The sequence below is a fragment of the Drosophila willistoni genome, unplaced genomic scaffold, assembly GCF_018902025.1.
Source record: "Drosophila willistoni isolate 14030-0811.24 unplaced genomic scaffold, UCI_dwil_1.1 Seg747, whole genome shotgun sequence".
Lineage (NCBI taxonomy): Eukaryota > Metazoa > Arthropoda > Insecta > Diptera > Drosophilidae > Drosophila > Drosophila willistoni.
In genome coordinates this window covers 5,438-17,271 of record NW_025814651.1, presented here as the reverse complement: position 1 = coordinate 17,271, position 11,834 = coordinate 5,438, and the positions used below count along the sequence as shown (strand labels likewise).

Genomic DNA, 11,834 nt, shown 5'->3' with positions numbered 1-11,834 from the left:
AAAATCGTATAGAGTGAGAACAGGTTCGCTACATAGTTTTTCGATTAATTCATTAAATGCATGTTGCTGGGCTTCTCCCCAACTAAATGTATTCGCCTCCGTTTTGCGTAGCAGTTCTGTTAAAGGACGTGATATTAATGAATAATTTTCAATAAATTTTCTGAAGAAACCTGTGAGACCAAGGAATCTTCTTACTTTTCTTACGTTTTTAGGTACTTTAAAATTTTTAATTGCGCTTACTTTACATTCGCCAGGTTTTATTCCATCTTTATTGACTATGTGGCCCAAAAACGTAATTTCGGATTGCAGAAACTTGCATTTGTCGTATCGTAGGGTTAAGCCACTGTCTTGTAAGATTGAGAAAAACTTTTTAATTTGTTGCATACCAGATTCGAAGGTCTTACTTGGGATTATTACGTCATCTAAATATGCGAGGACCTCACCTGATTCCATACGTTTTATGATTTGGTTCATTACCGACTGAAAGACTGCCGGAGCGTTAATGAGTCCAAAAGGCATTCTGTTGTATTCGTAATGCCCGTCAGCTGTAACAAACGCCGTGTACTGTTTGGACGATTCACTTATCTCGATTTGATGGTATCCCATACGTAGATCAAGTTGCGTAAAATAGACGTTTCCAGCTAGTTGAGCGAATTGCTCTTCCATGTTTGGCATAGGAAATGGAATTTTGACCGTAATACTGTTAAGGCGACGATAGTCGACGCAAAGACGATGTTCTCCATTCTTTTTATCTACGATGACGATTCCCGAGGCGTACGTCGAATCCGAAGGACGAATGTCGAATGACGTTTTACAATAATTCAGATATGAAATTCGTAACAATAGGTCTGAGCGCAAACGGTGTTCGGTATGGTTTCGTATAACATGGGACGTTTGATGTTAAAACGATTTTCATTTTCGATATTGAGCGTTTACCTAATTCGTTGGTCTTGTGCAAGAAACAAGCAGCATTATCTGTTAAGACTTTTTCCAATTTTTCGTTTTCCGTATCCGCTCGATTTTGAGTCGTTTCTACTTGGCGTATGTTTTCGATAAAACATTTGTTTCCGTGAATAATTAGTTTATTGCCATCTCGACAAAGAATATCCTTACCCAATAAAACTTTTTCAGATATTAAGTCATTTTCCACTACAAGAATTTCAACCTATCTTGTCAACAACGACTTTCGCATTTAGTTTTTGGTTACAGAAAAATGTTTCTCCTCCAAATCCATTCAGGGTTATTGCACATCGTTACAAAACGCCTTCGTTTTCTGCAAATGATTTTCGAATCAGAGTAAGTGTACTACCTGGAACGACGAATGCGTTTGTTTCGTTTCCGTTAACTGAAATAAATTTACAGATATCTGAGTTGATGTTTGAGTCAATTTTATTTACTTTCGAAACGTTTTTAAATTTTTCAGGGCAGTTGGTAGAGTCGTGATTAGTACGATTACAATGAGTACATCGAGGTTTACGCTGTGGAACAGGATCTGAGGAATAATGTCCCATCTTTTGACAATTAAAGCATTTGATTGACGGCTCTATCTTTTCTTTGGGTGTCCGTTTTATTACAGATTGACTTGACTTCTGCGTATTACCGTTGCACTCACGTTTATTTTGAAAACTATGTGGATTATATTTGATTTCGTTATGAGCCGAATAGGCTTGTATACCTGGTAAAAGTTCGTTACATAGGTATAATGGTTAAATACCTTTCTCTTAAGATCGTAATCGTTGATTCCGTTTATAATATGTGTAACAATTGCTGAATCAGATAACTCACCCTTTTTACCAATAGCTTCCGTTGTTTCCCGATGGTTTCAGAATTTTTAAATGAACATCAGCTGCGTTGCTGATACATGCGAAGTCGTTGCATCCACCCAGTAACGAGCTGCACCTTGCATCTTTTGGTGAACTGTAAAAATTATCTTTCTGTCGTCCCATTTATATGCGTTTTTCACACGTTTTCCACACGTTTAACAAACTGATACGAATCCAATGATTTTACGGACGATGGATTAAATTCAGGAACAAGAGCTATAATTTCGTTCATGTTTTCAAAAGAATGATTAAAATTATTATATTTTTCTTCGCGAAATTCTGAGAATTTTCCATATACTGACCTACATTTGTGTTTTACCTACTTTTGCTTAGGTAATACCACGGAAAATTGCGCGTTACCTTTGTCTTCACACACTTCTACTTATGAGAAATATCAGTTCCTTTTTGCACACTATCCAAATTCTAAATTGAACACCATCCCACGTCTGAAAATTGTCACACCTAATACCCACTTCTGAGAATGTCGGTTGCAAATCACATTACCCAGTAGAAGATTGTAGATGGAGAAGCTGTCAGGAAGGCTTCGGCGGGGAGTGCGACTTATAGGAACAATAGAAATGCCAGACTCGTACGTTTAGATCGATAATTAATATAAGTTTATTAACTAATTGAGACTTAACAATAAAATGACGTTTGCAAAGCGATGCCGTTGGATTCGTTCGTGGTGGCCATTCGTTACCACCGATCGTAGGAGCTTCTTCGTTCGCACCCTTTCTCGTCAACGTTTGTTACCAACTCTTTGATACTTATCGATAACACCAGGGGTAGAGCATAACGTCGCTTGTCCAGGGCTGAATCAGTATGTTAATGAACTGTCTGGTAACAAAACTTTCTAGCGATATTTATCTTGGTGTGTCCTCTTCGGATGGCCAGCTCTCGGGGATGTTTATTAACGATGTTCTTGGACTTTTCCAGTTGATCGACCTTACCTGCGGCCTTAAGCCATTCTTTTTATTTCTTATTTCTGTACTTCTTTACCAACTGACTTCAGGCTTTTGAACGCCATTTTTTTCAAGTTATCGGCCACACGACGTTTTTTCTTGATACTCCTTAGTTTGGAAGTCGGACTTCTAGTGAGTGGGCGTACCTCACGGGAAACGTGGCCAAAAGGAGCCACCCCCATTACTTTCGTATTAGGAGAAATTACCTCCTTCTTCGCTTCGATCTTAGGTTTAACTTTGTCCACTTTAAAACCGTGGAATTTTGGACGAGCATTAAATTTAGCACATTTTGGTGCATCCTTCCACTTTGGCTTCGGCTTCATAATTTGGTTGCGCCAATCTGTCGCCATTTTAGGAACCTTCAGTTTTTGAGCAAATTTTTTAAACTTGCCGTTTCCGGGTTTATTAAAGTTAGGCCAGTCAGGATTGGGCATTTTTATTTGAGATTTGTTTTTACTTGAAATTTGTTTTAATTATTACAACTCTAGAATGTGAAATATGGAAGTAGGAAATGAGGCAGGCAACTAGGCAAATGGACATGGCCTACTTTTCACTTTTTATTTTTCACTTTCCCGCCTACTGCCTTTGTCGGTCAGTGTCTGATCAGGATTTCATAATAATCTTTCTATTAACATATTTTAGTTGTGATTCCATTAAATATTATATTTAAGTCTAATATATTATGTCTTAATTTTATTTCTATGAATGAACACTAAAATACTGATTATAGTCTATAATCTAGTTGTATTTCCAGTGGAATATTGAATGGCTTTTAAGTGGCTCCACAATACCCGCAAGACTAGATTTATCCGATTGATGGGATAAAGCACGTTCTTTAAAAAATCGAATTAAACACTTATTCCATTGTTACCATAACAACTTAAAAAAGGTTTTGGGGTTACTTCCTAATTATTACATATTTGGGCCTATGCAAGATAAACCTTTCCACCATTTACTTGGATATTCTTGCATCTACTTATTCTATGTATGTATCAAGTAAAAAAATATAACTTAAACTTATGATCAATTATAAATATCGATTTCTGTCACTGCTCAAATGTAAAAATGTACATCAGTCTGCTAGCTAGAAAAATTGGCCATGTCCGCCTGTTTTTAGCTCTCTGAAAGCAATAGCTAATTGGATGAATTCCAGTCCTAAATAAGGTTAGCTCCTCGGGACGCCCAATCGAACTACCAAACAACCAAATTTCCCCATTGTAAAGAGCAAAAGATAGAAAATTGCACTAACAATCCAGATGTTTACTTATTTTTAAATACAAATATGGGTGGAAAAAAATCATAATAGAAATTTAAAAAATTTTGTAGGATCGTTGTCAATTCTAATGCAAACAAATTCAATATATACATAAGACTTATTTTCTTTAATTTGCTTTGTCCTCCTTGTTGCCGAAATTGCGAATAAACTTTGTACCACTGTACTACAAAACGGAACTTTGTCCAAACAAACAGAATGACGCTCTTTAAAAACTCTAAAAGGCTCTCGCTCATCTTACTCTTGCGGTACTTTATTATACATAAGTAGACACATAAGCGCGAAAAATACGCAGCTGCATTGATCTAAGTACATACATAAGAACCGCGTGTTCAGTTATTTTTTCGTCGCCAAGAGGCCAAGACTAGAGTAAGTGAAATGAGATTGTAAAATTATTAGTTATAAGAAATTTGTAAAATAACATGAAATTACTTACAGAATTAAAAAGCTTACCGCTTACCGCTTACCTAACCAGAGGAATTAATGGACTACATTTATTTCAAATGCACTGGCGGAGCTAGATTAACTAGTCGAACGAGCAACAATTCTTTTTAATTTCTATCGAAATTCTTTTTAATTTCTATTGGAAATTAAATTTACTCTTTCGTAAAGAATTTTGAGCAAATTCTTTAATTCCTACGGTGTAGTAGAGCTACAGAGACCTAAAGAGGAGGGACTACACAAATCCCAAGGAAAGAACAAATTTAAATTTTACCACGCGTAAAATTACGTATAGACATGGCACCGGCTGGAAACTGTGGTCTGTGCCAGGAGGCGGACAACCAGGAAATGCTCACGTGCTCCAGGTGTGCATCTCAATTCCACTGCACCTGCTGCGGATCGAAAAACCGTGCCACCTCGAGTTCCTGGATGTGCGAGACATGTCGCCACGTGCCTGATGAAGGCGAACATAACCTCGAAACTGAATCACATTTCAAGTTTAACCACCCAGGTGACAAAGATCAGCACGTGGAAGATGAAGCAATGCCGGAAGATCAGCAAATACTTTTGCAACAATTAGAGGACGAAATGTGCCTCGAAAGGGAATATCTGCGCCGTAAGTACGCCTTACTCCACACGAGAGTACAGTCAAACGGAGAAGCGAAGAACCATCCACAACACGCTGCTGGAATACCTCGTTACATAATGATGACGGATGATAGTGCCACCAACACTCCACAGGCGACGAGTACCAGAGCGCAGAGCATGCCGTGCAAGGCCAATGGCATAACACTACAACAAGTAGCTGCTCGACAATCAACGCCGAGAGAATTACCAGTTTTCAAAGGAGATCCAAGAGAATGGCCACTTTTCATAAGCACCTATGAAACTAGCACCCGGATCGGTGGATACAGCAACGAGGAGAACGCTATGCGTCTGCAGAGATGTCTGAAAGGTAAGGCCCTTGAAGCCGTGCGAGACAGCTTACTGTTCCATAAATGCTGCCGAGCGTTATAAGTACTTTGAGAATGTACTTTGGACGCCCGGAACACATAATAAAACTCTTGATGGAGAATGTGCGAAATTTGCCTCCTCCAAAGGGCAAGCTAGAACCGCTGATCGAGTTTGCATTTGCGGTTAAAAATATGTGCGCTACCATTAGGGCAAGCAAGCTAGATGCGCACCTGAACAACCCTACGTTATTACAAGAGCTTATCGAGAAGATCGGACCTGATATGATGCTTAACTGGGGATTACATTCAAAATCCATACCGTACCCGAACATACAGCACCTAGCGGATTGGTTGTTTGAGTTGGCTGAAGCAGGGAGTCGTCTATCGACGCCCAACATATTACCAGAAAGCGACAAGAAGAGAACCAACAGAGGAGTGATGCATACACATACCGCAGCGCCTACAGATAACCATAAACACACATTCTGTGCGATATGCAAAGGACACCACAAACCAGTGTCTTGCGAAAAGTTGTTGCGGATGTCAGTCCAAGCCAGGTGGAACGCAATAAATAACCATCACCTATGTGCTCAGTGCCTCAAAAACCACAAGGGATCCTTCTGGAGTCGCGTAACTTGCGACATAAATGGCTGCAAAGCAAACTTGAGAATCTCAAAACAAGGACAGGGTAATAAATTATTTAAAGTAAATGAAGTCTGCACAGTTAAGTCCATTGGTCTCTCATCCGAGACGATGATAGCAGATAGGATAAAACAAAGATATCCGCACTTAAAGAACTTGCCTATCCCGAGCTTTGTTAACGCAATGCCTCAAATGATAATAGGCAGTAATAATCCGAATCTCATAGCTTCGCTAATAGTGCGCGAAGGAAAATGGCAGCAATTGCTGCAAAAACGAGACTAGGATGGACTATATATGGCGGATTGGGACGATCTGGTGGAGGACTCAACCTGCATCGGTGTCAATGCGATCTGGATTTGCATGAGATGGTTAAAAACATTTGCTAACGGAGGAAAAATCACCGCCGATGTTTACCAAGTCCCCTGATGAAGAGCGATCTCTACAGATTCTGGAGGACACTGTTAGTTACAGCTCGCGGATGTACACCACGGGATTGCTTTGGAAAGATGGTCCCCGTGTATTTCCAAATAGCCTGCCGGTAGCAAAACGACGACTCTTATGCATGCAAAGAAAATGGCAGCAGACCCTCCTTTTGCAAGTGAGCTACATAGTCAAATACAAAACTTGATAGCTAAAGGATATGCCAGAAAGTTGACAGATTAAGAAGACCTGGAGAAACCCGAAAATGCATGGTACTTGCCCATTTTTCCTGTACGAAATCCACATAAACCTGACAGGATCAGATTGGTGTGGGACGCGGCAGCTCAATCATCAGGAGTAGCCCTAAATGATTTTCTTCTGAAGGGACCCGATTTACTCGTGCCCTTGCTGCAGATTATGTATAACTTTAGAATGAGAGCAATTAGCGTGAGCGGTGACATCGCCGAAATGTTCCATCGAATAGCAGTAAGAGAAGAAGACGCTAAAGCACAACGATTCCTATGGCAAAATCAGACAACAGGCGTCATAGAAACTTTCCAATTAAATGTGTGACATTTGGAGCCACGTGCCCCTGTATAGCGCACTATGTGCGCGACCTGAAAAACACGCAGACGAGTTTCCTTCGGCAGCTAAAGCTATTCAGAGAAGTCACTACATAGACGACTACATCGATTCATGCCATTCAGAAGAAGAAGCCATTACATTAGCGAAAGAAGTTAGAGAAGTCCATGCACGCGGAGGTTTTCATATGCGCAAGTGGTGTTCGAATTCCAAACGGGTACTCGCTGCGCTTCGCGACACAACAACCTACGAAGAAAAACAGTTCTTTAACAGTGAAGAGATACACTCTTATGAGAAAATATTGGCATGCGGTGGAGCCCACGTCAAGATGCCTTCACCTATGCACTAAAGTTTGTACGCCTGAAGCGCAACATAATAGCGACAAAAGTCGCACCAACCAAAAGGGAAATTTTACAAGTTTTGATGTCAGTTTTTGACCCCATGGGTTTTGTATCCTGTATAATGATGTATCTCAGAATACTGCTCCAACAATCGACTTTGAGGAATGTTACTTATGGACCGACCCGAAAACGGTACTAGCGTGGCTCGATGGAGACCCACGACGATATCAACAATATGTAATGTTTAGGATAGCCGAGATATGTGAGCTCACCGAGGCCAGAAACTGGAGATGGGTACCAAGCAAACTAAATGTTGCGGACATCGCCACCAAACGACAACATAGGCCTGAAACATACACACAATGGTTTTAAAACTACCGCCGGCAGATTGGCCGACGGAAACTACAATGAAAGGACAGTCACTGAGGAACTGCGTCTCGTTTCCTTCACATGCGAAGGGAACCAGCAAGAATCAATTACGAGTACTTCTCAAAATGGAATCGATTGACAAGGCAATAGCATGTTGGCTTGCCTATAAGGGGAAATTGATCAACAAAATACGTAAATCAAATGAGAATACAAACCAACTGGCATCCCAAATTAATGAAGCCAGAATGTTTCTATACCGGAACATACAACAAGAATGTTATAACGAAGAGTACACAGCCATCGAAAACGGCCACCACGTTTGCCGGAGCAGTCCACTGTGGAGGTTACAACTCTTCCTAAATGACCAGGGAGTATGTGCGTAGCGATCGAGCCAGTCGCTTCGCTGGCATCCCTGAAGGACGAATCGCTCTACCACCCAACACTGGTTTACAAAGCTGATAGTCCGGCACTACCATGAAAAATACTATCACATGAATCATGAGACTACAGTAAATGAGGCCTCAAAATATTTATTCCAAAACTAAGACCTCTCCTTAAAGGTATCCGTCGAAATTGCCAACAATGTAAGCTGAGTAGTGCTCGACCTATTGCACCCTTAATGGCGCCCCTACCGAGGGCTAGACTGGGTGCATTCAAGCCAGCGTTTACGTATGTAGGAGTTGATTATTTTGGGCCGCAACAGTCATCGGTGGAAGAAAGTCATTGAAAAGATGGGGCATGCTGATAACCTGCCTCACAATGCGAGCAATAAGCATTGAGATCGTGGATAGTCTAACAACAAACCCATGCCTAATGAGCTTAAGACGCCATAAACCGCGCCGAGGCACACTAAAGGAAATATATAGCGATAACGGGACTAATTTTCGAGGGACCGATGCCTTTCTTAGAGACAAACTTCAACTGGATGATGCGAAAATGCATCGAGAATTGTCGCAGCAGGAAATATCGTGGTACTTCAACCCACCGTCAGCTCCTCACATGGGAGGAGCCTGGGAGCGCTTGGTGCGTTCCGTCAAAACCGTGTTATACCGTATAACACCAAATCAAAAATTTTCAGATGAAAGTCTTCTTACCGCCATGGCAGAGGTGGAAATGACGGTCAACTCCAGGCCCCTGACATACGTGTCCCTGGACGACGAAGATCAAGAAGCTCTTACGCCAAATCATCTGTTGCTTGGCTCATCAAATGGAGAAAAACCGATTTGCGATCCGGAACAAATCGACTATAAATGGTCGTTCCACCAGAGTGAGATGTTCGCCAACCTATTTCGGAAGCGCTGGGTTAAAGAGATGCTACCAAACATAACACGAAGGGCCAAGTGGCATAAAAAGTAAAGCCAATTGGTGTAGGCGACATCGTACTTATAGTGGACGAAAATCAGCGTCGTAATACCTGGACAAAGGGTCGAGTGGTCGAAGTGACCACCGCAGAGGATGGTCAAGTCCGCCAGGCGAAGGTACAGACACAATTAGGTGTCCTCTCCAGACCAGCAGTAAAGTTAGCAGTCCTCGATGTCGGAAATGATGAAGCAAGCTCCAGTGGCTCGCTTGCTGGGAGGGGAATGTTGCCGAAATTCGGGCCTGCGAATAAACTTTGTACCACTGTACTACAAAACGGAACTTTGTCCGAACAAACAGAATGACGCTCTTTAAAAACTCTAAAACTCTCTCTCATCTTACTCTTGCGGTACTTTATTATACATAAGTAGACACATAAGCGCGAAAAATACGCAGCTGCATTGATCTAAGTACATACATAAGAACGCGTGTTCAGTTGTGAAGTGTGAAATGAGAGTGTAAAATTATTAGTTATAAGAAATTTGTAAAATAACATGAAATTACTTACAGAATTAAGTATTACTGAATCTTGATCAGCACGACGAGACGAGTTCAAATAGCCATGTCCGTCCGTCCGTCCGTCCGTCCGTCGTCTGGATTAACGCAAACTCCTCCTAGACCGAAAGAGCTACAGAGCTGAAATTTTGCATGTAGGCTTGTATATACTGCAGGCGTTGTATATCTTGGATTCAGCCGGATCGGATCACTATATCATATAGCTTCCATACAAATGACAAAGTCACGAACAGTGACTTTTCATAATAACTTCGTTATTTTCTCAGCTATTGTCATGAAATTTAATATTGGTGAGTTAATTACACATATAAACGACTATGCCAAATTTGATCAAGATCGGGTGACTATATCATATAGCTCCCATAGGAACGATCTTTCGAAAACAGTGACTTTTGTCAAAACCTTCGTTACTTTTGATGCGATTGCTTTCAAATTAAACATTTGTTAGTTTAATATATCTGTAAATAACTGTGCCGAATTTAATAAGGATCGGGTAACTATGTCATATAGCTCTCATAGGAGCGATCGGTGCAAAACCCTGACTTTGATCAATATCTTCGTTATTTCCTATGCTAAAATTGTAGGCTGTTCTTTCGGAAACATTAGCCTTTTAGCTTAAACGTTTTTCCACTTTGATAGCTATAGGTAAGAAAAGAGTTACCAAAAAAGTTGCAAGGGTATACAAACTTTGACGCGGTCGAAGTTAGCCCCGGCCCTCTGGTTATTTTTTAGTTTTTGTACTTCTTTACCAACTGACTTCAGGCTTTTGACCGCCATTTGTTTCAAGTTATCGGCCACACGACGTTTTTTCTTGATACTCCTCGGTGTGGGAGTCGGACTTTTAGTGAGTGGGCGTACCCCACGGGAAACGTGGCCAAAAGGAGCCATCACCATTACTTTTGTATTAGGGAAATTACCGCCTTCTTCGCTTCGATCTTAGGTTTAACTTTGTCCGCTTTAAAACCTTGGAATTTTGGACGAGCATTCAATTTAGCACATTTTGGTGCATCCTTCCACTCTGGCATCGGCCTCATAATTTGGATGCGCCAATATAAGGCCATCTTTGGAACCTTCAGTTTTTGGTCAAATTTTTTAAGCTTGCCGTTTCCGGGTTTATTTAAGTTAGGCCAGTCAGGATTGGGCATTTTACTTGAAATTTGTTTTTACTTGAAATTTGTTTTTACTTGCAATTTGTTTTAATTATTAGAACTATACTCTCGAACACGATTTTCTAGAATGTGAAATATGGAAGTAGGAAATGAGGCAGGTAAACAAGGCAAATGGACATGGCCTACTTTTCACTTTTTATTTTTCACTTTCCCGCCTACTGCCTTTGTCGGTCAGTGTCTGATCAGGATTTCATAATAATCTTTCTATTAACATCTTTTAGATGTGATTCCATTAAATATTATATTTAAGTCTAATATATTATGTCTTAATTTTATTTCTATGAATGGTTAACAGTAAAATACTGATTATAGTCTATAATCTAGTTGTATTTACAGTGGAATATTGAGGGAATGGCTTTTAAGTGGAATTAAACACTTATTCCATTGTTACCATAACAACTTAGGAAAGCTTTTGGGGTTACTTCCTAATTATTACAATTACCCCATTGTAAAGAGCAAAAGATATAAATTGCATTAACAATCCAGATGTTTACTTATTTTTAAATACAAATATGGGTCGAAAAAAGTTATTATAAAAATTATAAAAAATTTGTAGAATCGTTGTCAATTCTAATGCAAAAAACTTCAATATATACGTAAGCCTTATTTTCTTTCATATGCTTTGTCCTCCTCTTTCTTCACCTTAACCAAAACTTTTTGGTCATTTCTAGCGATATTTATCTTGGTGTCTTCTTCGGATGGCCAGCTCTCTTTTCTTGATCTTTTCCAGTTCATCGACATTTGCTGCGGCCTTAAGCCATTCTTTTTATACATTTGCAAACAGGGTATATTAATTTTGGTCAGAAGTGTGCAACGCATAGAAGGAAGCATTTCCGACCATATAAAGTATATATATTCTTGATCAGCACGACGAGACGAGTTCAAATAGCCATGTCCGTCCGTCCGTCCGTCTGGATCAACGCAAACTCTCCTATACCGTAAGAGCTACAGAGCTGAAATTTGCAGGTAGGCTTGTATATACTG

General features: G+C 40.2%; 1 long non-coding RNA gene across 1 annotated transcript; it reads right to left on the bottom strand.

Annotated features, from left to right (window-relative positions):
- Positions 1-453: 453 nt before the first annotated feature.
- LOC124461928 lies at positions 454-1,822 on the bottom strand. The gene is made up of 3 exons (XR_006955322.1): positions 1,786-1,822; positions 1,114-1,345; positions 454-1,032 (listed from the first exon to the last, which is right to left on the bottom strand). It is a non-coding gene; the product is annotated as an uncharacterized LOC124461928 (long non-coding RNA).
- Between the last annotated feature and the right edge of the window lie 10,012 nt (positions 1,823-11,834).